Below are 25574 nucleotides of genomic sequence, written 5' to 3' on the forward strand. Positions count from 1 at the left end.
AGTTTCCCAAACTAAGCTAGTCCCACTTGCCTGTGTTTGGCCTATATACGTCTAAACCTTTACTATTCGTGTACCTGTCCAAATGCCTTTTGAACATCGTAAATGTACCTGCATCTTCCACTTCCTTTGGCAGTTCATTCCACATATAAACCACACTCTGTGTCAAAAAATTGCCCCTCAGGCCCCTTTTAAATCTTTCCCTTCCCACTTTAAAATTATGCCCTGAGGTTTTGAACTCCCCTACCCTGGGGAAGAGATCTCTGCTAGTTTCGCCAGCACTTTATTTGAAATCTGCTGAATTCATAGAACATAAGAACTAGGAGCAGGAGTAGGCCATCTGGCCCCTCGAGCCTGCCCCGCCATTTAATAAGATCATGGCTGATCTTTTTGAGACTCAGCTCCACTTGCCCGCCCACTCACCATAACCCTTAATTCCTTTACTGCTCAAAAATTTATCTAGCCTTGCCTTAAAAACATTCAGCGAGGTAGCTTCAACCGCTTCACTGGGCAGGGAATTCCACAGATTCACAACCCTTTGGGTGAAGAAGTTCCTCCTGACCTCAGTCTTACATCTGCTTCCCTTTATTTTGAGGCGATGCCCTCTAGTCCTAGTTTCACCTGCTAGCGGAAACAACCTCCCTGCCTCCACTTTATCTATTCCCTTCATAATCTTATATGTTTCTATAAGATCTCCCCTCATTCTTGTGAATTCCAATGAGTATAATCCCAGTCTACTCAGTCTCTCCTCATAAACCGACCCTCTCAACTCTGAAATCAACCGAGTGAATCTCCTCTGCACCCCCTCCAGTGCTAGTATATCTCCTCAAGTAAGGAGACCAAAACCGCACACAGTACTCCAGGTGTGGCCTCACCAGGACCCTATACAGCTGCAGCATAGCCTCCCTGTTTTTAAACTCCATCCATCGAGCAATGACAGACAAAATTCCATTTACCTTTTTAATTACCTGCTGCACCTGCAATCCCACCTTCAGCGATTCGTGCACAAGGACACCCAAGTCCCTCTGCACAGCAGCGTGCTGCAATTTTTTACCATTTAAAATATAGTCCATTTTGCTGTTATTCCTACCAAAATGGATGATTTCACACTTATCAACATTGTACTCCATCTGCCAGACTGTTGCCCACTCACTTAGACTATCTATATCCCTCTGCAGACTTTCAGTGTCTTCTGCACACTTTGCTCTACCACTCACCTTAGTGTCATCTGCAAATTTTGACACACCACACTTAGTCCCCAACTCCAAATCATCTATGTAAATTGTAAACAATTTAGGTCCCAACACTGATCCCTGAGACACACCATGAGCCACTGACCGCCAACCAGAAAAACACCCATTTACCCTTACTCTTTGCTTTCTACTGGTCAACCAATCCTCTATCCATGCCAATACATTACCTGTAATACCGTGCAACTTTATCTTATATAGCAGCCTTTGATGTGGCACCTTGTCAAATGCCTTCTGGAAATCCAGATACACCACATCCACAGGTTCCCCATTGTCCACCATGCAAGTAATGTCCTCAAAGAATTCCACCAAATTAGTTAAACATAACCTACCCTTCATGAACCCTTGCTGGGTGTTCCCAATGGGACAATTTATATCCAGATATCTTGCTATTTCTTCCTTAATGATAGATTCAAGCATTTTCCCCACTACCGAAGTTAAGCTAACTGGCCTATAGTTACCTGCTTTTTGTCTACTTCCTTTTTTAAACAGTGGCATCACATTGGCTGTTTTCCAATCTGCGAGAACCACCCCAGAGTCCAGTGAATTTTGGTAAATAATTTTAGTACTTCACTTTTATTTCTGTAAATATGTTTTCACTTGTTACAGTGTTTGCTGTAGTATTATTTTTGCTATAGGACCTGGTTACATTATGTGAAAGATGAGGAGCCTGTTCATATATCCCAAGGATGTAAGATGTTGCTATCTCCATCCGTCACAAGCAACGTTGTCTCTGACTGTAGAAAGCTTTGTACATCAGGGATCCTTAACTTCAAGGACTGCAGCCAAAATGTTGCATATCAATTTGGAGGACATTGAGCCTAAATACCATGCCCAGGGAATGTGTCAGGGGCTGGCTGGCACCAATCTTTCAACACTTAACACCCACATTTTGAGTGAGAGTGGAGAATCAGTCATGATTCCACACCTCGCAGTCAGGAAATGTTGTTCCAATGTATGAGCTTTTCAAGGGAGTACAGTGACATTCAAGGCTGGGGAGATGGTCAATGGGCAGCTCACATGTTCACTGTCCCATACAGCACAGCACCTGAGAGAAAAGCTGCACAAAATGCTGCCTCTTGCAAGCTGAGTGCTGCCAGAGAGTTCAAGACTGTCAAAGCCATGTTACAGTCTCTGTGCACTCTGAAGCATTGAAGGGCTAGAAATAAAGTAAAGAACAAAGCAGCTTTCTCAGAATTAGTCTCAACCTGGTGACTTATGAGGGAAAGGACAACAGTTCTATCTTATCATATCCTAATGGACGGGTTCAGCGCAATATGTGTTATAAGAGCACGGTCTCTTTGCTGCTTTTTATCTAACAATGATAAAGATCAGGGTCTTTGTAGATACTTTAATGTTGGTTCAACTGAAGATATAATTCGTATTTTAGCATGCACAAAGTAACATTCAATCTGCAAGACAAAAGGTGAAGAGCAGAAAACTAATTTAGATGCACAAACAATTAAACAATACCTGAACCCAGCTTGGTCATCCTGGAGGCGGTTGACGATAGAATTGTCTCTGACCTCTCTGAAATATTGTTCTGACCTCATCTTGCAGACAGCCATCCAGGTTAATTTTCTGATCCTCAGCCTCAGTGGAACGGCCTTGCTACCCCATTTCTTCTGTATCCAGGTCAACCCTCTTTGCTTGAATTGTGAAGGATGCAGTGCAGTACAATAATGTGGGATACTGTCTGGGCTACGCTGCAAGCTGTTGAATGCTGAACACAACAGATGCAGGTGGCCCAGACAGCAGACACGCTCGGAGAGGCCCAGTAAGTAATTTCAAAGTGATAGAAATGACAAAGACATGATAACATTGCTGGTAGTTTCCCACTTACTCCCAGAAGTGATCCAGAGGTCAAGGAGGCAGGACCCAATGAAGAGGAGGGTCGACAATTGTTGGACTTGAGCTGAAGTCATTGCCTTGTGAAGCTCTCATGGATAGCTTTCAAAAATCAAGACCTCACCATCCACCTCTTTCCAAACACTGTGCTGTCTTTCTCAGAGCTGAGAGGGAATTCCTGTAGCCCAGGCCTTCTCCTGCACTTTGCTCCACCACCTTCCAGGGACACAGTAATAACTGCACATGGCAGTCAGCTCTGGAAAGGGCATACCCTGTGCGCGTGCTGCTGTGGTGTGTGGAGATGTGCATTGGTCTGCTGGGGTGTAAGCAGCAGCCTGGGTGTGAGTTGCCTGCATATGTGCTGCTGCTAACATCATTGCACATAGAACACAGTGACATGAACAGAGTACGTGCAGACACTTCTGTGGCCCATTGTGTCACGCTTTGACTGTCTCAACATGGCCGAATTTAAAATTTGGAATGAAGAAAAACTTGTCTAATGGTGATCATTTAACCATTGTTGATTATTGTTAATACGCTTCAGATTCACTAATGCCCTTTGCAAAAGCTGCCATCCTTACCTGGTCTGGTTGACACGTGATCCCAGGCTTGAAGCAATATGGTTGACTCTTAAATGTCCTCTGAAGTGGCTCTAGCAAGCCACTCTGTTCAAGGGGTAATTGAGATGAGCAACAAATGCTTGCTCAGCCAGTGATGCCCACATCCCTTGAACACGTGAAAAGAAGTCCATACTTGTCCCACTAAAAACTAACCCACTTTGACTTTCACACATCACCATGTTATCAGGCCCATGCATAATGTTTGGTGTATAAGCTGCTGGCACATGCTGCAGGTCTAATACTGATGTCAGACATGTCCACTCTGACTGATATTATTTGCTCTCCATTGCTGCCCACCACCACAAGCTTTCTTTCTGTGTTACAAAACAGACAAAACCATAGAGGCTGCCTGCCTCTAACTCAGTGCTAAAGACCTTATGTGGTTAAAAAGCAGGTTAAGATATCTGCCTCCATATCATTACTGAAAATTCTCTACAGTTACATAGATGCCTGGCTATCCCTCAGTACACACTGACCTGCCACAAGAATATACCTCCTGCAGCATACCCCTTCCAAAGTACATGCTTAAAGCCTTGATATGGTGACAGGCCCAGCCATTCTGCAATGGACGAGACAAATTGCCAGATACCCACTCTATTCACCCAGCCAAGTTTTTGTTTTGTCAGGACATTTTCCCCCAACCATGGGGAGAAAGATTGGGAGTGGCAATGTTAATAAGGCAAGTTGGTCTAGTGATGAGATTCATTTGCATTGATATAATCTCACTATGTGATGACAGGATTGTGAACTCACCTTCGAACACATGAGAATCTAATTGGACAAGTGCTTCTTGAAGGTTAGAATCTGGTGTTTGGACTCTTTCCTGATTAAGTCATCTTGCTCACCGTCATTCTTACCACCTCAAACTGGGGAAAATTCCACTCATTGTATCATTGACATACTGTGAGTACTGACAGGATAATCTACATCAGTACATAAATACAAGTCTTTCATTCAGTATCTGTTATACTCCACACGATGTACTTTGTTACAGATACAAAAGAAACTCTGTAAAGAAATCTTCCCCATGCTGGCACAGACACAATGGGCTAAATGGTCTCTCGCAATGCCTTGAATCTCGACACTTTTTAAGGTCAGAATTACAAACCAGACCTCAGAAGTATATTTTAATGAAACAATGCAGTAATTGTGCTGTTTTTCAAATGGTGCTATTATCTGCTCCTTTCCAAACTATCGTAAGTGATAGCAACTAACATCTGGTTGTGCACAAGGTGTACCTACATACATCAAATAGACTTTGTGGCATTGGCGTGACAAGTCTGGTAAAATGCTGAATCATTTTGGCGGTAGAGTGTGTGACATGTTTCATGGTATAATCTATCCTTATAAAACATTGAATCATCCAGTTTACCATAAGCATCACCACAGGAGTTCAACTGGTATAAATATAAAAATCTTGTATTTAGCTCATCCATCACATCTCTAAGTGTCACACTAGAAATAATTCCACTTGAAAATGTTATGCATGCAAAGTGTCACACTTATACCAAATTGACTCAAGTATTGAATTTGTAAAATAGCATCAAGTCATAATGGAGTCATCCAGAAAAATATAAAGAAATGGGAAGAATGACAATTATTTCCTGGCCTCTTCTTCCTTTGTGACCCAGGTCTTTCCCAAGTAGAAGAGTCAAGACTGACAATCCCTTATCAACATAGAGGCCAACATCCTTCGATAACCATAATTAGTCTCTTGCTGACTTCAGGAAATGACCATTTCAAGGCACTGAGTATACTCTTGTTCTATTTGAGAGGGTCAGTTGTTAAATGATGGTATTGGAGTCAATTTTTACTCAGGCTTACATTTATTTCATGAAACATTACAAGCATACATCTCCCAACTCTACCACACCACATACTAAGTAATTCTCTCTTTGTATTTCTTTTGAAGGATCCGTAAAAAAAACTAAATGCCTCATTGAGAAGGGGCACAACTGATCCACTGTAAAACAAACAGAATAAATGCAATAACTCAAATAAAATTATCGTAGAATCAAATATCTACAGTGTGGAGGGAGGCTATTGGGGGAATGAGTCCACACCGACCCTCTGAAGAGCATCCCACCCTATCCCCATAACCCTGCATTTCCCATTGCCAATCTACCTAGCTTGTACATCCCTGGACACTATGGGCAATATAGCATGGCCAATCCACCTAGCCTGCACATCTTTGGACTGTGGGAGGAAACTGGATCACCTGGAGGAAACCCATGCAGACACGGAGAGAATGTGCAAACTCCACACAGATAGTCGCTTGAGGGTGGAATCAAACCTGGGTCCCAGGTGCTGTGAGGCAGCAGTGCTAACCACTGAACCACCATACCGCCCAAAGTTATTAAATTCAAATTCCACCATGTGCCCTGGTGGGATTCAAGCCTGGGTCCCCAGAACATTAGCTGAGTTTCTGGATTAATAGTCTAGCAATGATACCACTAGGCCATTGCCTGTCCAACTGTTCCCATGTTTGGTAATGCTCTCCAGTACTCACTAGTCAGTAAAGATGTGCTTGAGTGAAACTCTGATTCATGCCCTCTACCTGCCTTTAATTAAATACAATGGATATACAGTTTTCTTCATGTTCATTCATGGGATGTGGGTGCTACTGGCTAGGCTGGCATTTTTACCCACTCGTAATTGCCCTAAAGCAGCCAGCACTGAACCACCTTCTTCAGCCTTGCAAGTCTTCGGCAGTAAATGTGCCTGACAGTACTCTTACGGACGATTTTGACCCATAGACAGTGAAGGAATAACACTATAATTCCAAGTCAGCGTGGTGTCTGGGCTGGAAGGGAATTTGTCAGTGCTCCAATACAGCTATTGCCCTTATCCAGAATAGGGCCAGAATAGCTTCAATAGAATTACATCTTACCAGCAGCCTTGTTTTGTAAAATCAGTACCCGGAGGATTTTCAGAAATTCAAGGACTTAACAGATTTTGGGATAGACAGGAAAAGTGAGGTTGAGTTTGAAGATCTTATTGAGTGTCAGTGCAGGGTTGAGTGATGTTTGGCCTTTTCCTGCTGCTACTTTTGGTATTCTCATGTACCTTAAGCAAGGACTGGGAAAGTATAAATACCTTTCATGCTCTTGCAAACTATTGTGTATTACATGATATAATGATATCAGTCAAAAAAAAAGTGCATCCAGTAGGACTTCAAATTATTATGCAACGGCACACAGTTGTGGTTCCCAAATAACTCCTGAACACATGGACAGAATCTGGTTCTCCCTGTAGGAAGTAGGAAAAGATTGAGACATGTTTGTCACTTGTTCAATTCTCTAAGTGACACACCAGTCAATACAACTACATGGAAACAAACAGCCTGAGAGATATTCTCAAGATGATGGATCTTGGGATCATAACAGTGAAGATACAATTACTGATAACATACTGTTATTAACTGGCAGATTGCAGTGAATCAGGGAAAAATGTATATCGATAACTGTTAGAGCAGTTTGGAATACTTAGGATTGTTGAAAGTGCACAACATTGATTCACCAGGATGCTGCTGAGGATGGAAAGTTATCATGGAGAGACCTGACACAATGGAACGATTTTCAGGAGCACAGTGAAGACCAAGAGGAGATTTAATAATAGTTTTTAAAATTGTGAGTTCTGTGATTTGGGTAGTTAATAACAAGGAGATAATGATTTAAAGGTGTCACTAACAGAATGAACAAAGAGGTTAAGAGTTGATTTTTGCTCAGAGGGTAGCTGGATTGTAGAATATTTTGCCAGAAGGAGTTATTAAGTTAGAGACCATAGGTAACTGAAGGAGAAAAAGACAGAGATACATGTGAAGAAAACGGGAGCGGAATTGTGTTAAGTAGTTTGAATTGTTCTAGCAAGCAGCTAGCATAGACACAATGGTCTGCATGCCTTTTCTCTCTGTGATGTAAATGATGGTTCTAACATTTGCAAGAAAGTTTGATAGGGAATGCAAGCCAGTAAATAAGTACTGCACTTGCAAAAAGTGGGAACTACATACACAAATTTGAATATTTATGGTTGCCTTCTCCACAATGTATTTTAACGCACCTCTTTTAGTCAATCAAAGGACAGAGAAGTATGAATGGCGATGAAAAGGTCTGGCACTTGCCCCCCATCAATTAGAAATCATGACACAGCCTTAGCTCAGGTTCTAACCTGATATTGTTTAAGTAGATTATCACACGCCCCAGTGAAACTCCAGTATCACAGGAACCCGGTGTTACATCCCTTGTTCTTGATGACTCACAGTAGTTAGCGGTTAGTAATGACTGTTCATGTGGCTTAAGGGGGAGGGGTGGGGGTTGGGGGGGAGGGGGGGGGTGGGTGGGGGGTTGATTGTAGTCCCATCAGCCTGGGAGAATTTTGAATGGTTAGATCAACAATGACCACCTACAGCATTAGAACATCCCCCGGCAAAGCGCCTTGAAAACCTTCCCACAGAGGGCTGAAACACTGAAACCATGTGAACCAGTGAGATTCTGGGGACAATAGCATAACTGAAGGCCTTAAGTAAAAAAAATCCCAGACAGAAAGGTCAAAGACACCACATCAAAGAGCTTGCAATGATCGACAGAAATTCACTTCAGTGCAGTTGATTCCTACAGTTTTTGGCCTGGAAATATGAGCCTCTCCGTTGTCTGAGAACAGATCAGTCCCCTCCCACTTCTGTCATTATCCTTTCAGTATATTGATCCTCAAGATATTAAATGCAAACAGAGCACACTAGTTCACAAATAACATGAGTGAAACACGGCTAAAAATGGCAATTCACCTACACGGTACATGTTGAGAGGAGGGATTTAGAATGGGCTCACTTATGTCAGAGCTCTGCACAATATTGTATTGCTGGTGCAGCCAGTTTCAGTGGAAGTATTATTGGTGTAAGAAGTCCTGCTCCAGACAAGTATAGTGGTAGGTAATAACAGGAAAATGGCATAAAAATCATAATTCCCACCAGTTCTCATCTGGCTTACACTTGTATAGGTATAAAGTTTTTTTTTCTATTCATTTGTGGGACGTGGGTGTCACTGCCTGGTCAGCATTTATTACCCGTCCCTAGTTGCTCTTGAGAAGGTGGTGGTGATCTGCTTTCTTGATCCACTGCAGTCCACCAACTGTAGGTTGACCCACAATGCCATTAAGGAGGGAATTCCAGGATTTTGACCCAGCGACAGTGAAGGAACGGTGATATGTTTCCAAGTCAGGATGGTGAGTGGCTTGGAGGGGAACTTGGAGGTGGTGGTGGTGTTCCCATTTGTCCGCTGCCCTTATCCTTCCAAACAGAAGTGGTAATGAGTTTGGAAGGTGCTATCTGAGGATCTATAGTGTAATTCTGCAGTGCATCTCGTAGATAGTACACACTGCTGCTACTAAGCGTCGGTGGTGGAGGGAGTGGATGCTTGTGGATGTGGTGCCAATCAAGTGGGCTGCTTTGTCCTGGATGGTGTCAGACTTCTTGAGTGTTGTTGGGGCTGCACTCATCCAGGCAAGTGGGGAATATTCCATCACACTCCTGACTTGTGTCTTGTAGATGGTGGGCAGGCTTTATGGAATCAGGAGGTGAGTTATTTGCCACAGTATTCCTAGCTTCTGACCTGCTCTTGTAGCCACTCTGTTTATGCGGTGGGTCCAGCTGAGGTTCTGCGTTGAATAGTGCGAGTGGAGCAAGTTACTCTTTAACAGAAGAGCTGACGTATGCCGTTCAGCCCCTTTTGTCTCCTCTACCATTCAGTTCTTTTGCAGTTGACCTGTAGGTCAGCTTCAGAGGACACCTCTGAATTTCCGAAGATCTCGTGCACATCTCCCGAGTTGATTTCCTTCCTATGGAATTGCAGCAGAAGAGAGCTCCCATGGACTGTCATTGATGCAGATGTTGCTGCTGCTGTTAATTGATTGTGGCATGGTGTTGAGACCTCATTGAAGGATGGTGCTAAAGGTGGCATTGCTTTCTGCTGCAGCCCTGCCATTTAGCGCATGTGTATCAGGCGGCCCTCAGTGCCCCGATGTGGCACGCTGACACATGGTTAGCTTCTAGCCAGGTTCGATTCCAGCCTCGGGTCCGTGTGAAGTTTGCACATTCTCCCTGTGTCTGTGTGGGTTTGCTCTGGTTTCCTCCCACAGTCCAAAGATGTTCAGATTGGGTGGGCTGACCATGCTAAAGTGTCCACAGTGTCCAGGGATGTGTAGGCTAGGTGGACTAGCCATGGGAAATTCAGGGTTTTTGGGATAGGGTAAGTGGCTGGGTCTGGGTGGGATGTTGTTCGGAGGGTCAATATGGACCCGATGAGCTGAATAGCCTGCTTCCACACCATAGGGATTCTATGATTCTGTGTGATGCTTATTGAGCACTCTTTTAGAGCAGGACCTAGGAGATCTGAATCTGCAGGCCACAGAATCAAGCTCCAAGTTCACTCCTGACCTTCCAGTATCAGTGTGTGTCACTCAGTTGCATAAAAACATATGAACCAGGAGCTGGAGTAGGACATTCAGCTATTTGAGCGTGCTCCACCATTTACAAAGGCCATGGTGATCTGATTGTAACTGCAATTTCACATTCCTGTATACCCTGATAACCTTTCAACCTCTTGTTTAGCAAGAATCCAATCACCTTTATCCTAAAAAAATGCTTCCATCACCTTTTCAGGAACAGAGCTCCACATACTCACACACATCTGAGAGAAAACTGCTTCCTCGTGGGACTATCTAATCCTTTCCCAGTGGATCTTCCTCAATAAGAAGGAAAGGAATCTGTGCTACTCATCAAACCATCATTCAGGCTATCTGAGATGCATGGGCCTTTTTCACTTTCTTTTCTTGCCTCTTATTCAGTGATATTTGACCACATTTCAGTTTGAGTAACAAAGAAATGAAACGATTCAGAGGCTGGTAACTGCATCTTATCTGAGTAGGATTTAAAGGACATTTGTTTTACGGATTTCCAAACCATAAGTTATATAAACTGCTGCTGGTCCTGATATACTTGAACTGTCACTGAACTGTTGGCCGCTCCATATCCATTAGTCTGTGTAACAAAAGGGCTGGAACCTCATCTTCAATATGGCATTCATTGTCTGATGTCAGGACACTCTCTACTTTAACCCAGCCTTTTCTGAGATCATGAACTGAGGAGAATAGTATTACAGTCTATCAGTGAAAACTAGTTTGGGTTGAATGTATTTATAGAGTCACAGAATCCATAGCACGGAAACAGACCCTTCGGTCCAATTCGTCCATAGTGAGCAAGTTTCCCAAACTAAACTACCCCCATTTGCCTGCATTTGGCCCTTATCCCTCTAAACCTTTCCTATTCATGTACTTATCCAAACTGTTGAAACTGTACCTGCATCTACCACTTCCTCGGGGCACTTGATTCCATTTATGAACCATCCTCTGTGTGAAAAAGTCGTCCCTCATCTCCCTTTTAAATCTTTCTTCTCTCACCTTAAAAATATGCCCCCTGGTTTTGATCTCCTTTACCCTAGGGAAAAGACCTTTGCTATTCACCTTATCTACGTAATTGTAGAAGTTGCCAGGGCTGTTTGGTTTTAAAACTGTTTGCTGGAACTTTGTGAAAGCACACATTAGAAGCTTCTGACTGACAATAGAGCTCAATAACCAAGCTGACATTGCAGTGCAGTACTGAGGGAGTGCTCCACTGTCAGAGATTCAGTCTTTCAGATGAAGCCTTAAACCTCTGAATTGAATGTAAAAGTAACCTGAGACTAATTCAAACAAAAAGAAATGGTGTTCTCCTCACTATCCAGATGAATATTTCTCCTTGATACATCACCATTAAAATCGATGATCACATTGCTGTTCATGAGATCTTGTCGTGCACAACTTGGATGTCACATTTCTTACACTTGAGCTGCTCAAAAGTACTCAATTGACCATAAAGCACATTGGGACTTTATGAGGACATGAAAATACAAGTCATGCTTTCTTTAATTTTTGAAACATGCAGTGCCACCTCTTCTCCCATCAGCTTTTTTTGCTCTTCCTTACTGTGTTAGATGCTGACTTGTGCTGGAGTGTAGTTTGTAGGTGTTAAGTGCCTTAACATACCTCACTCACCTGCCCATTCTGTGTGGCAAGTTGACACTGAGAAGCATCACAGCCATTTCTGATCGTGGCCTTCTTCACTTGACATTCTTGTGAATGGTCTCACGGCATAGTGGTTATCGCATCTAACTTTCTTGCGGAAGGTCCTGGGTTCAATCCCCAATGGAACCAGTTATTTACAGTGGCATGGTGTCTCAGTGGTTAGCACTGTTACCTCACAGTGCAAGGGAACCAATTTGATTCCAGTCTTGGGTGACTTTGTGTGGAGCTTGCAAGTTCTCCATGCGTTTCTTCCAGGTGCGCCAGTTTCCTCCCACAGTCCAAACATGTACAGCTAAATTGTCCTGTTTGTTCAGTGATGTGCAGGTTCGGTGGGTTATGCTGTCTGGCTGGGCTGCTCTGTGGAGGGTCAGTGCAGATTTAATGGGCCAAATGGACTATTTCTGCAGTGTAGGGATTTTAACATCCTAGTAGTTTTCAAAGGCAGTAGTAAATAGCATTCAAGAGATAACAAGGTGTAGAGCTGGATGAACACATAAGGCCAGGCAACATCAGAGGAGCAGGAAAGCTGACATCTCAGATCTGGACCCTTCTTCAGAATAAAAAATAGCATTCAGTTGTGGAAAACATTTACTTCCAGACAGTATTCTGCTGAGAGAGATAGTAGGAACTGCAGATGCTGAAGAATCCGAGACAACAAGGTGCAGGGCTGGATGAACACAGCAGGCCAAGCAGCATCATAGGAGCAGAAAGGCTGACGTTTCGGGCCTAGACCCTTCATAGGTCAACTTCAGCAGAAACCTTTTATTCAGCTCAATTATTGAAACACAGCATCATATTCACAAACTGAACAAATGGGGTAATTAAAAAGTGATGATAAAGACACAAAGCATTTTTTTAAGATGAACTATTCTTCAATAAAATGGACCTAAATAAAGCAAAACATTGAAACCTTGCTGTATTTGAATGTTGCCATAACACCCATCCGACACATTGAGGAAGGCAGGTCGGGTTTTGGTTCAATTTTTCCACTGCCAAACTACTAGAAGGAGGAAAATAGATTTCTGCTATAATTCCAAAGCAATTTTCCTGCTTTATTTCGCCTGATCAAGACAAGACTAATGGGAAAACTGGAAGATGGTGCAGTCAAATTGAGGTCAAACTTTCCAAGAGTGAGATACTTTTGCTTTTGCATCTGTCAGCCAAATGTACACTCCTGTTGTTACCAAGATAAATGTAAACTTCATTCAGTAGGTAATAATTCTGCCTCAAAGACAGAAGGCTCTGAGATTAAGCCCTCCCCAGGCTGTATGTATAGGATAGGCTGACATTGCAACACAGTAGTTAATGAAGGCATGTTACAGTACCAGAAGACTTATTTTTCATTTATGGGATGAGGACATCAATAAATCACATTTATTGCCTGTCCCTAATTACCCAGAGGGCAGTTAAGAGTCAACCACACTTCAGTCGGTTTTGAGTCAAATGTAGACTAGACTGGGAAAGGAGGGCACTCTCCTTCCCCAAAGGATGTTAGTGAGCTAGTAGATTTTTTTTTCCCAGCGAGTTGACAATGGATTCGTGATCATCATTTAGAATCTTAATTCCAGGTTTTCTTTTGTTGCCATAGCAGGATTTGAACCCAGGTCCCCGGAACATTACCTGGGTCTCTGGATTAATAGTCCAGCAATAATGCCACTAGACCATCACCTCCCCATGGTCCTTTGGGTAAGATGCTAAATGACTACTCTAATGGCTTAGATGAGCGTATTCAAAGCAGGTAAATATCCCAGCCAACGTTCACCTTTAACAACCACCAAAGTCAGGTTGGCTCCTGGTTATTGATTGCATTGCTTTTACAAAATGTTTGCTCGAGCATTTGGATGCATGGCAATAGTCACTATACTTTAAAACAAAATACTTTGAAACAGTTGTCAGAGCTGTGATGTGAATGTAAGCATTTTCTTCTTCATTAATTATGTGTTCTATTCCACAGTCAATCTCTGAGGCTTTATTCATTGACATTGGCCAGTTACTCACCACGATTTATGTGTGAATTACTTGTGCCATTCTCTGTTCACTATCTCCTTTCCTCCCAGGAGCAAGCATAAATGTCCCATTGCATTCCTACCTTTTCACAAGACTGGAAACTCATTGTTTGTAGATCTGGTGGGTGGCTGAAACAAACTTGACAACTTGTCAAATAATACCTAGAGAATTTTCTTCAGAAAATAAAGACTTAAATTGATACCACATTCCTCAGAACATTTCAAAACAGATACAAATAATTTGTCACCAGCTCCATCTTCTAACTCTGAGTTGTGATCAGTCTTAAAGCAGCTTTGTAAAGCATTATTAAACTGCCTGGGAGGGTGATGGATCTGACTTGGGCTATTGGGATAGGCAGAGGTCATCATTCATTGCACTGCTGGATGCTCGCGTGAAATTATGACTTATACAGAATACAATAGAATAACCTTTATCATCACATGTACTCCAGTACAGAAGTACAGGAGAACAGTGAAAAGTTTTTACAACAGCTGCTTCTAATGACACCATGTTAGGTACAAGTCTTGGATACAAAGAGGAATAAAAGGAAAACGAGTAGCTTTGCTTACAGTGTCTAAAAAATAAGTTAGAATTAAGATAGTTATAATATATAGTTAAAGGATTGACGTTACAGTCTGGTAAAGAATTTCAGATCGATATTACATTGCAGCAGCTCAGCGAGCACATGGTCTGACTGCCCCTACCAGGCCCCAGCCCAACAACAGTCGCACTCCACTCCAAGCCTCCAGGTCCGCTCTCCCAGACACTCAGCTGTACCAAGGTAAGCTGCGCCGCTCCTAGACTCACATTTCCTCTCGCAGATCTCCAGGACTCCTTTCTCCTTGTGCTTGTCCAGGGCTCGTTCCCCTCGTGCTGCTCTGGGACATGCTTCCCCTCGCTCGGCTCTGGGGACTAATACCCCGAACGCTGCTCCAGGACTGCTAAAATGAGAGAGAAAATAAAAAGAAACAAAAGAACCAGCAGAGCAAAGGAGCTCCGGGTGGAGCATGCTTCTCTGCCGTCATCTTGCCGACACGAATATACACACCTCTGCCATTCTATGGGAAAAGGTTGTGAGTATGAATTTTCTACAGTGTTTACACAGCCTGTTTAGGTAATTTCTGCATGTCTCTGAGATCCTGCACCCATGCAATCACCCTCCAATTGCCGATAGTGAGCGGCAAAAGTAATCTGTTGGCTGTTGTTTGAAATGTTAACATAATTCGATTGATAGAGAGTGGAATGGATGGTTCTAATCATTCTGCTTGCTGAGTCACTGAGGGAAAGATAAAGAAGAAACAGCAGGGATCTGAAGTCTGTTAAAGTTTTCAATCACTGGAGCTGATTCTCACTCAATCTCCACGCATTCCAGAAGGCGGTCACTCGATAACAAAAATAGGGATGCTCAAGAATGAGCTGGTTTGGAGTAGGCATGGAGTGATGGGTTCTCTGAATGATCTTTTCCATTATTGTGAAATGTTTATCAATTCACTTGGGGCCTCTTTACTGTTGGCTGAAATGTGCAGCGTTCTGATTTTAATTTTCTCTTCGCTGCTTATCAGTCGCCAAACTTCCACTGACCTGCTGTAACTGTTCTGTCGAATCATCAAACATTATAACAGTGAAGCAAGCCATTTGGCTAGCATTTACTTTATCTGATATAGTCAAAACCCACTCTCTTGCTCACTTGCTCCCCATGCCCTCTAATATTTTATTTCTTGAGTAACCAAAGAATTTCCTTCCCATGTCACGCGTCACGCATCAGTCCTGAGCTTTCATCTCATTAGTTTTAATTTAAAGTTCTATACACCCACATCCTGAATACCTTGATGTAGTGATTTTGGGTTAACTTTCTCTCTGCCCTTTAATATCTCATGAAGTTCAGACAGATTCTTATTTGTTAATTTGATTTTTTATATCTCAAGACGATTTCCTCACACTCTGATCTATTAAGCAAATTCCCTAATATACAGCAGTAAGTGCCCTGAGACAGGATGCTTTTGCAACGAATTCAGTGCAAATTTGGCACACTTATATCAAATAACATGCAATGAGTGGCAGTAAAATTGAAGAAAGCAACTCAGGGTGATTTGGCCAAAGTAGAAATGGGGCCAGAAGTCGATGCAATTTTGTGCAGACAAATGAGAAGTATATTGAAAGGAAATACGCGCAGCGCACAAACACCATGACAGGATTCAAATCTGGGTCCCCAGAACATTACCTGGGTCTCTGGATTAACAGTCCAGCGATAATGCCACTAGGCTATCACTTCCCCCCAATAAGCTTGAAAATGATGGAATTGGTCTGAGCTTGTCTTTTATACCTTAATATGGAACTTCAGTTTGGAGCAGTACCATCATTCCCAGATCTTACTGGTTTGTACTGGTTTTTCTTTGCAGTGCATGGTTCTGCCAAAACGAAATTGGGAGACATTTTGTTAATGCACGCAGTGCAGAGAAGAGAATAATTAACCTCATGCTGATTGGAATGTTTGATAGAGCAAGGAAATCAGAGCAAGTGTCCAAAGATACACTGTTAAACCATGAAGAAAGGGAGATATCTGTTCACATGGTATTCACTTTTATTCTTCTACTTTCAAATGGCTGGTTCATACTAGTTTTGAAAATAGAACGTAGAAATACGTATTTTGAACATTGACCTGAAAAGTTCCAAGGTTGGGGAAGGAAATCCACTGTTCTTACTCCGTCTGGCCTACATATGATTCCAGACCCACAGCAACATTGTTGACTTGTTAATGCCTCTGAAATGGCCTAGTAAGTTACACAAGTTAAAAGTGGTGCTCCCAATGGATTGGTGTTAAAGCCCTTTTTCTGATTTGTATAAACTATTTGGAGATGGATTTTGTGGGCAAAATCTCTAAATTTGCAGATGGTCTAAGCTGTGGAGAATAATGAATTGTGATCATGACTCTGAGGGACTTCAGAGGCGCATTGACAAGTTGGCCAAATGGGCAGTCACCTGGCTGGTCGACTTCAATGCAGAGAAATGTGAGGTCATGTACTTTGGTAGAAGAAAGATGGAGAAACAATACAGGTTCAGTGGTACAACTTTGAGGGGACTACAGGAGCAGAGGGACCTTAGGGTTCGTGTGCATAACTCTTTGAAGGTGACCAGGCAAGTTGAAAATGTTGTTCAGAAGGCTCATATTGTGAGTTTATAAATAGAGACATAGAGTATAAAAACAAGGAAGTGATGCCACACCTCTACGCATCTTTGGTCAGGCCACATTTGGAGTATTGTGTTCAATTCTGGGCACCTTATCTAATGAAGGATGTTAGAGCCCTGGAAAGAGTTCAAAGGAGGTTTATTAGAATAATACCAGGAACGAGGGATTTTAGATACAAGGAAAGATTAGAGATATATGAGGGATTTTAGATACAAGGAAAGATTAGAGAGATTGGGCTTATTTTCCTTGGGGCAGAAAAAATTAATAGGTGACCTTATTTGAAATGTTCAAAATTATGAACAACTTTGCCAGGGTAAAGAAGGATATTCTGTTTCCACTGCTAGTATGTCAGTAACTAGGGGTCACAGTTTCATGATTGTCAGCAAGAGAGCTAGAAGTGAAATGAGGAGAAACTTCTTTACTCAGAGTTGTTAGGATTTGGAATGGGAGAGTGATGGAGGCAGATTCTATAGGAGGTTTCAAAGAGAGCTAGATATATATTTGAAAATGATGAATTTAGAGGGCTACAAAGAGTGATACAGAATGGGACTAACTCACTCCTCTGATTGGCTTTTCCTGAGTCTTTGCTTAATATCCTTCCTCTATCCCCTTTCACTTATATGTACAACACGGGGGGAACCACTGGATGAGCAATTCCAGATGCAAACAAGTTTGTGGCATTATATTTTAGAGCTCTAAATGTCCCTTATGCCCTCCACCCTGCATGCCACCCTCACTGTACCCAATATTAAACAGGCAGTGATCAGATTTTATCATGTCTTTCAGCAGTTTTCTCCCCATATCTGTTGCATGCTGTAATGTTTTTAGGCATGATGCGTAATCCATTCCTGTGCCTTCTTCCTTTGTGTCTAAATAGTGATGATTGGTGGATAGTGATCAGGAATAGAGCTTTATTTAGGTATCCTCTCTCCCAAGCCAATAGACACTGAAACTAATTATGCTGTGGTGCCATTCAGGATTGTCATGTTCAGGGTATTGAGATGCTGTGGAGAGCTTATATTGGCAGCATTTCAAGCTGCACTGTACCAAGCAATAAAATTACTTCCTTGGTACATCTTTGAGCATCATGTATTTTAAATTATTTTATGTATTGTAAACCAAACCAGGCGTCTTAAAGTTGAGGATGACACAAACTGAAGGCTGTCTTTGACAGTCAAGAAAACGATTATCTAAATAAATGATGTTACGTAAAATAAATACCTTGTCCTAGATGAAAACACATTATCTCAAAAGTCTCACTTTAAAGAATATGTTCAAATGAATATAGCTAGTGAGCATTCTGATTTACTTTAAGAATTTCTTGCTTTTTTTTAAAACCAGTGTTCCTTCTATCTTTTTCCCTTCTCTTATGCTATCTCCAGAACTTCACAAAAGTGAGATTGAGTGAGTGCCAACCTCCTTCATTGGGAGATATCAGAGCTAAGCCAGTTCCAGACCAAACTGACTTGTGTAACTAACGGATCTCCAGCAAACTAGCAGGATGTAAACTCTTTCAGTTCTAACGGTGAATCCAGCTCCTGTGATTAGAAAGGGCCAACATCACTGCCAATATGACGTGGTCTGAATGCTGCCCCATTTGTTAGCTCATGTAGCATAAGCCACAGTGATCAGATTCTTATTGAGACAGATGTATTGAAGTTTATTAGCAACATTAACTATTTGCATTGTTATAATATCACAGACTTACACTTGATCTGGGCTTTTATAAATTCATTCATTTTGTGGGATGTGGGTGTTGCTGCCTGCCAGCATTTATTGCCCATCCTAGTTGCTCTTGTGAAGATGTTATTGTATATTACACACATATCTGATGACCAAGCAGATTTCACTATCTCCATAACACTTAGATACACTTGGATCTTGACTGACATTTATACTACAACGTCACATGTTATGATGATATATAACTGATGTAATTTCACGTGAGGTAATGTCATGTAACTCTGATCCATGGTGTTTTGAGTTGTTTTTCATCGGGAACATGAAGATGGTTGATACATCCTTCAGTGCCTGACCTTCCTCATTCTCCATCATAACCTTTCTTGTCTTGTTCTTTGCATTATACATAAGAGTATGGTATTTTGCATTTTCTCTCCTATTCCTTCTTCCCTCCACCTTGTGTTCTGCTCCTCCGCATTGAAAACAAGATTTGTCATACACTTTTCAAGTTTAACTCATTCTAATTCCTCAAAATTGTGGAAACCCTGGCCTCAGTCTGTTTTTCCCTCCACCTACAACCTTCAGGCTTATAAAGCCCAACATTCATATTACCCATTCATTGCTTCTTGATTTATTCCATCTTCTCTCCTATAACATCTTGAAACCTTGATGATGACCTGTGTTATCAGCTGCCTTGGCTGGTCTCTTGGGAGCAATTCTATCATGAGTCGAGGGTATATCAGTGATCTGAGTATTTTAATCCACCTCCCTCAGGTCTCATACAATAATGCTCTGTTGATGACTTGTACATTGAGCACAAATAATTGGCAAATAATAGCAGCAATAGTCAGATAAAAAGAACTTGTCATGGTAATTGTTTGTGCCTTATTTCTGATGGGGTTACTGATGTTAATGCACTATCTTTAAGGGTTGTAATGAGCCCATTTCAATGTTAACACATTGTAATCGATCACATTATACATCAGCCTCTTGGAGTGCAGCAATCTACCTGTACTGCAGAATACACTGATGACTGTTTTATGTTTTTATAATGTTTTTCACAGACAGTATGTTTTTGCTGGCGTGCTGGCTCCCAGGGCTCCTCCATGCAGCAGACTGAGTGGCTGGTCTCCAGGCTCCCACTCACACTATAGCATCGTTCAATCAGTATGAGAGATGACAGTCTTGTTCAACTCTGAATGCTGGTCATTCTTACCCTCTCCTCCTCTCCTGGTCTTAAGTTTATCAAAAGTGCTTCTTATCTCTTTGCCCAATGCTCCTGAAATCTCCTTGGGCTGACGCTCTTGAAATCCCTGGTTGAACTACTTTATTTGTTGCTTTTCTCTCCTCTTTTAGATTTTCTTTGGCCACAATCTTCTTTACAACCACTCCATGGCTATTTTGCCTCCATCAAGTGTTATATAGGTGCTAGTCACTGTTGAATCCATGCAGCAATTCTCTTAGTGAATGCCCTAATCATTTACTCAACATAGTTGCTTAAATGTGCTTGAAGAAATGTAATGTACTGTACTGGCTGGCTTGCCTTATTTATACGGCTCTGCTGTAAGTGCTTTTATGTGCAGACTGTGGCCATCATTAAACAACATGTCACTTGAAACATGCTGTCAGAATGTTTCAGAGAGCCAGCTACGGAATGAAGCAGCAAAGAGGAAATTTTAAAGAAGTCTGCAACTTTGAATTTCTGGCTGAGTCAAAATAGCTGTACATTTTCCACTCCTTGCAGCTGTAGAAACGAAAGGAGATAGGAGACAGAATTGGGACTTGCTTCCCAACTTCAGTAATAAAATTATGAAATAGAGACAGAATTAATTTTAAAAATGTGCCAGTAGAAGTTACCACCTCACTGTCAGCAGTGGAGAAAGAGAGCTACAAGATCTACATTGATCTCACTGAGGATCAGCAAAATCAGTTTTCAGATATTTTGAAGACTTGAAAATACACTTCGAACCACAACTATTGTTACTTATGAATAGTATGTGTTTAACATCAGAACTTTGAGAAGATAGAGACCATTGATCAATTTTTGACCACACTGATATTTCTAGCTGAATGCTGTGAGTTTATCAACTGAAAGATGATTTAATCAGAGATAACATTAGCTTAGGCATAAGTGATCCTGGAGTGAGAGAAGATCTGCTGAGAGAAGAGAAACATCTCTCCAGAAAGTTATTGACATGTGCAGAAACTCTGTTAATACTTATTAATGGCAGAGCAGATGGTCTTCACATTGTTCTGGGAGACATTTGAGGGTGCACAACAACAATATATGGTAGGAAAATAGAGAGAGATTGACAGAATAAGGAAGATCAAAGCCAGGGATCATGCTGTAAATATTTAGGAGGACATTACATAAAAGCTAATGAACCATGCCCAGCATGTGGAAAGTACTCCTCTAACTGTAGGAAACTAAATAATTTCCTTAGCAAGAAAGAAGCAAAACAAACTAAGAAAGATGGCAGCTGAAGAGATGTCCGGCAATGACTCTATCAAATGTTCTTCTACAATACTAGAGGTCTGAGTCATCAGGTCTAAAAGTGATAAATGGTTTGTGACTTTTCGAGTGATGACTGCAGACGTGAAATATCGAATGGATACCAGTGCTGTGTCGTATCATTTCCAGGACTGTGCAAAGTGGTTCAGGAATTTGCTCTCAAAAGAGCCGAAAGCAATGGGAAGACTGAAAATCGGGAGTTCCAGATAATATACTTTAAGCAAAATCCAATCATCCCAAGTGAAGCAAATCTGACTCTAGGAGTAGTAACCCTAAACCCTAAAAAAATCTGCAGCGTCTCATGGCTATTAAATTATTGGCTGCTGAACAGATCCTCAGAGATTACAAAGATGTTTTCACAGGTTTTGGATGCCTTCCTGGGGAATTTCATCTTGAAGTAGGTGAGAATGTGAGACCAGCTCAGTATTTGAGGAGAGTTCCAGCAGTCCTCATATTCGGCTTATAAGACAAGATAGAAGAATTGTAAAAAAGTGGAGTAATGAAATAAGGGTCTAATAACGACCATGAAACCATTACTGATTGTTAGGAAAAGCCCATCAGATTCACTAATGTGTTTTAGGGAAGGAAATCTGCCGTCTTTACCTGATCTGGCCTACATGTGACTCAAGACCCATGGCAATGTGGTTAACTGTAAACTGCCTTCTGGGCAATAAACGCTAGCCTAGCCGGTGGCACCCACATCCCACGAATAAATAAAAAAAACAGAATTCAGTGGGCTAGAGTAGCAGTATGGTAGCAGTGGTAAAAACCTGTAGTACTGGGACTATGCATAGATCCAAAGGAACTCAAAAATGCTTTGAAGAAATTACACTATTCCATGCCAAATATAGAAGAAATTTTGCCACAGCTTGCCAAAACAAAGTCTTTACTGTGCTTGATCTGGATGGATTTGGTAGGTAAAGTTGCATGAAAGTAGCAGTTATCTGACTATATTCTGGATACCATTGCAAGTTGAAAGTACAGTTGGTTGTGAATGCTGTTTGGTATTTACACCGCTCTAGAAGAATATCAACACAGAGAGTGCCAGAAAATCAGTGAACTTCCTGGAGTGGAAGTTATTGCATTCGTATATGGATGTGAAGATCACATTTAGAATCTGGTGTGGCTGCAAAAGAGAGCTCACCAGATGATTCGGAAGCTCAACAAAAAAACAATGCAACTGAAAATGCTTTAAGTCACAGAAACATAGATATGTTATGGTGCAGAATGAGGCCATTCAGCCTATCGTGCCTGCACTAGCTCATTAAACGAGCATCATTACCTAGTGCCAATCTCCTACATTTTCCCCATATCTCTGCACATTATTTTTATTCAAATAAACTTTTAAATGCTTCAGTTGAGCCTGCCTCCACACACTTCCAGGCAGAGCATTCCATACCTTAACCACTTGCTGAGTGAATAGGATTTTCCTTACTTCACCATTCCTTCTTTTGCAGATCACTTTCCATCTGCTTTTTAAATCTCGAAAGATATCTTTAAATCTAAGTCAAGTCATGTACTGACAGTGAAAGGATTTTGCCCAGATCCTGACAAGGTGAGAGGTTTAGCAGAAAGACAGCTGCCAGCAGATATAAAAACATGCAACAATTTGTTGATTTTGTGAACTGTTCTGCAAAATTCTTGCCGAGTTTATTATCAGAATGTGAACTTCCAGGCCAGTTCACTGCTAAGGATGTGGAGTGGTATTGTGTCACGGAGCAAGAAACAATTTACGCTGAAACCAAAACTAGTAATGACAATGCAAAACCTGAGGTACCACAATATGAATGATTGCGCCTCATTCAGTGTGATGCTGGCAAGATAGGCCTTTGAGAAACTTTAATATGTAAGGACAAGCAGTTTCAATTGTAGGGTGTTAACACAAAATTACTCTTAGGAAGGAGTGTTTGGCTGTTGTCTTTAAGTGTGAGCATTGTAAACAGCATCTGTTTTAGAGAAACAAACATATAATAGGCTCCGACCACAAGCCACTTCGTCAAATGGTTTCTATCTGTTCTAAAACGGCTGCAAAGAATGTTTGGACGTGACATACAAGCAAAGAAAAGAAATATACATCAGCAACATGCTGTGGAGAGCAGCACTCCTTATGAAGAAAGTTGAGAAAGCAAAGACAGAGTGTGAATTTTCTAGGTTCAATGAAAAGCAACAGCTTGACATACTCTTGAAGTCATCAAACTAACAGAGACATTGAATTTGAAAGACCCAAGTACCTCGTTGAAACCAAGCAAACTACTCAACTCACTGAAACTTCCCTGAAAGTATCAATGCCACAGTCTGTTGGTATAAGAGAATATTAGACATGAAATGATAATCCATGATTGCATCTTGTACCTAGGAGAGAGAGTATTATCTCCAAGAATGTTGAGATGAGCGTTGCTGAAGCACATTCATGCAAATCACCAAGGAATTGAGTCTAGTAAGAGGAAGGCAAGAGAACTACTCTACTGGCTGTACACAGGCTAGGAGATTATGACCCTCATCAACTCTTACCAATGCACCGTTGAAAGCAGACTGTCCAGGTACATAACAGCCTGGTACGGCAACTGCTCTGCCTAGGATTGCAAGAAACTACAGAAGGTTGTGTGCACAGCCCAGACCATCACAGAAGCCAACCTCCCATCCACGGACTCCATTTATGCATCTCGTTGCTGTGGAAAGGCTGCCAACATCATCAAAGACCCCTCCCATCCTGGTAATGCTCTTCTATGACCTCTTCCATCAAGCAGAAGATGCAGAAGTTTGAACACACTCACCAGCAGGTTCAAAAACAGCTTCTTCCCTGCTGTTATTAGGCTGACGAATGGACTCTCTAACTTCAAATAATGTTGATCTTGTTAATGTTCATCTTGTCCAGCGCATGCCCTGTGCGGTGTAATCTATATGCCTCACTTTGTCCAAGTTTTTTTTTCACCCTATGACCTGTTTGTTCTTGCTTACTGTGATCTGGCGGTACTGCTCGCAAACAAAGCTTTTCACTGTACTTAGGTACACGTGACAATAAACCAAAACAATCAATCAGAAGCACATCAGCCAGTGCAATACTTCAAATGAATAACAAGCTTAGTGAGAGCTACTTCTGACATTTGGCATCCCAGACAGACCATGGTTAAAGCTTGGAGTATACCACTTTGCTTTCACAGGAACTAATTATCTTGTCTTTGTTAAATACTATACAACTACCGGGAGTTAGACAAGCTGATGTCAATGACCAACTGTGGGATTGTAGATTGTCTGAAAGAGTACTTCAGTTGTTACAGCATTCCAGACATTGTGATCAATGACAATGGCCTTCAATTCATAAATGAAGAATTCAGGTGCTTCGTAAAGGATTGGGGAATTCAACACCATACATCTTCTCCACACTACACTCAATTAAATGGAAAGGCTGAGGTGTCAATGAGAGTTGCCAAAGGCATCATAAAGAAATTGACCAAATCTAGCACAGACCTGTGCAAGGAAATCCTTGAGTGGAGAAATGCACCTGTTAAAGCATCAGAAAGTCACCTAGTCCAAAGACTAGTGTCACTCTATACCCAAAATTTTCTTCAAATGGCAGGGAAACTGCTAAAGCTAGAGGAGTAACAGCCATGGTGACAAAATCAAGGTGAAATGACAGAAGACCTGAATTTTCACTTTAAAAAACCACTAAGTCATTGCCTGAGCTGAGCATTGGAAAACCAGTCAAAGTGCAAATGTTCATCTCTGAAGATGTGATCTCTCCATCTGCACAGAGAACGGAAAGACCATCAATTCCAATTGTCCACTGTTCCTCAAGAATGGAAAGTGATCTCAGAATATTTACAGTGATAACAGAACTCATCATGGGAATAACACTCACCAGAGAAGGAACAGATACCAGAAGAACAGCTAAAGACAACATGTATACATTCCATTAGGAGTATTGCACACTTTAAAGAATATGTATGCCCTGCATATGCAAAGACCGGCAAAATTGGAATGGACTTGAGTTACACACAGTTCTGTTACTGAAAGATAACTTTCTTGGCAGTCGTGTACACTGGATAACTTGGGTAATATTTAACTGCAAATGATACTGCATGCAATCGTTTTTATTTATTTTATGAAAGAGGAGATGTTTGGAGGAAGTATAAATGTGCTTAGTGAGCTGGATGGCTTGCTAACCTCATGTGTCCTTTACCTTGGCTGTAAGTGCTTCAGTGTGCAGTCTGTGACAGCAATCAAAATGCATCACTTGACATGAAATAAACCTTGAGGTATTGCTTTCATTCTCAATCCCCTATATTCATGCTTCCCAGGTGGATGCAAATGATCCCAAGGCACTATTTAAAGAAGAGTTAGAGAGTTTCTCTGCAGTG

The 25574-nt window shown here is 41.6% G+C and overlaps 1 long non-coding RNA gene across 1 annotated transcript in view; it reads left to right on the top strand.

Annotated features, from left to right (window-relative positions):
- The first annotated feature begins 14521 nt into the window (after nucleotides 1–14521).
- Nucleotides 14522–25574, top strand: part of LOC125486511 — a 54693-nt gene continuing 43640 nt past the window's right edge. Inside the window, exons 1-2 of the long non-coding RNA XR_007265175.1 lie at nucleotides 14522–14618; nucleotides 14694–14910. This is a non-coding gene — a long non-coding RNA (uncharacterized LOC125486511). The remainder of the gene's footprint in view (nucleotides 14619–14693; nucleotides 14911–25574) is intronic.

Source organism: Rhincodon typus, chromosome 29 (assembly GCF_021869965.1).
Source record: "Rhincodon typus isolate 14 chromosome 29, sRhiTyp1.1, whole genome shotgun sequence".
NCBI lineage: Eukaryota > Metazoa > Chordata > Chondrichthyes > Orectolobiformes > Rhincodontidae > Rhincodon > Rhincodon typus.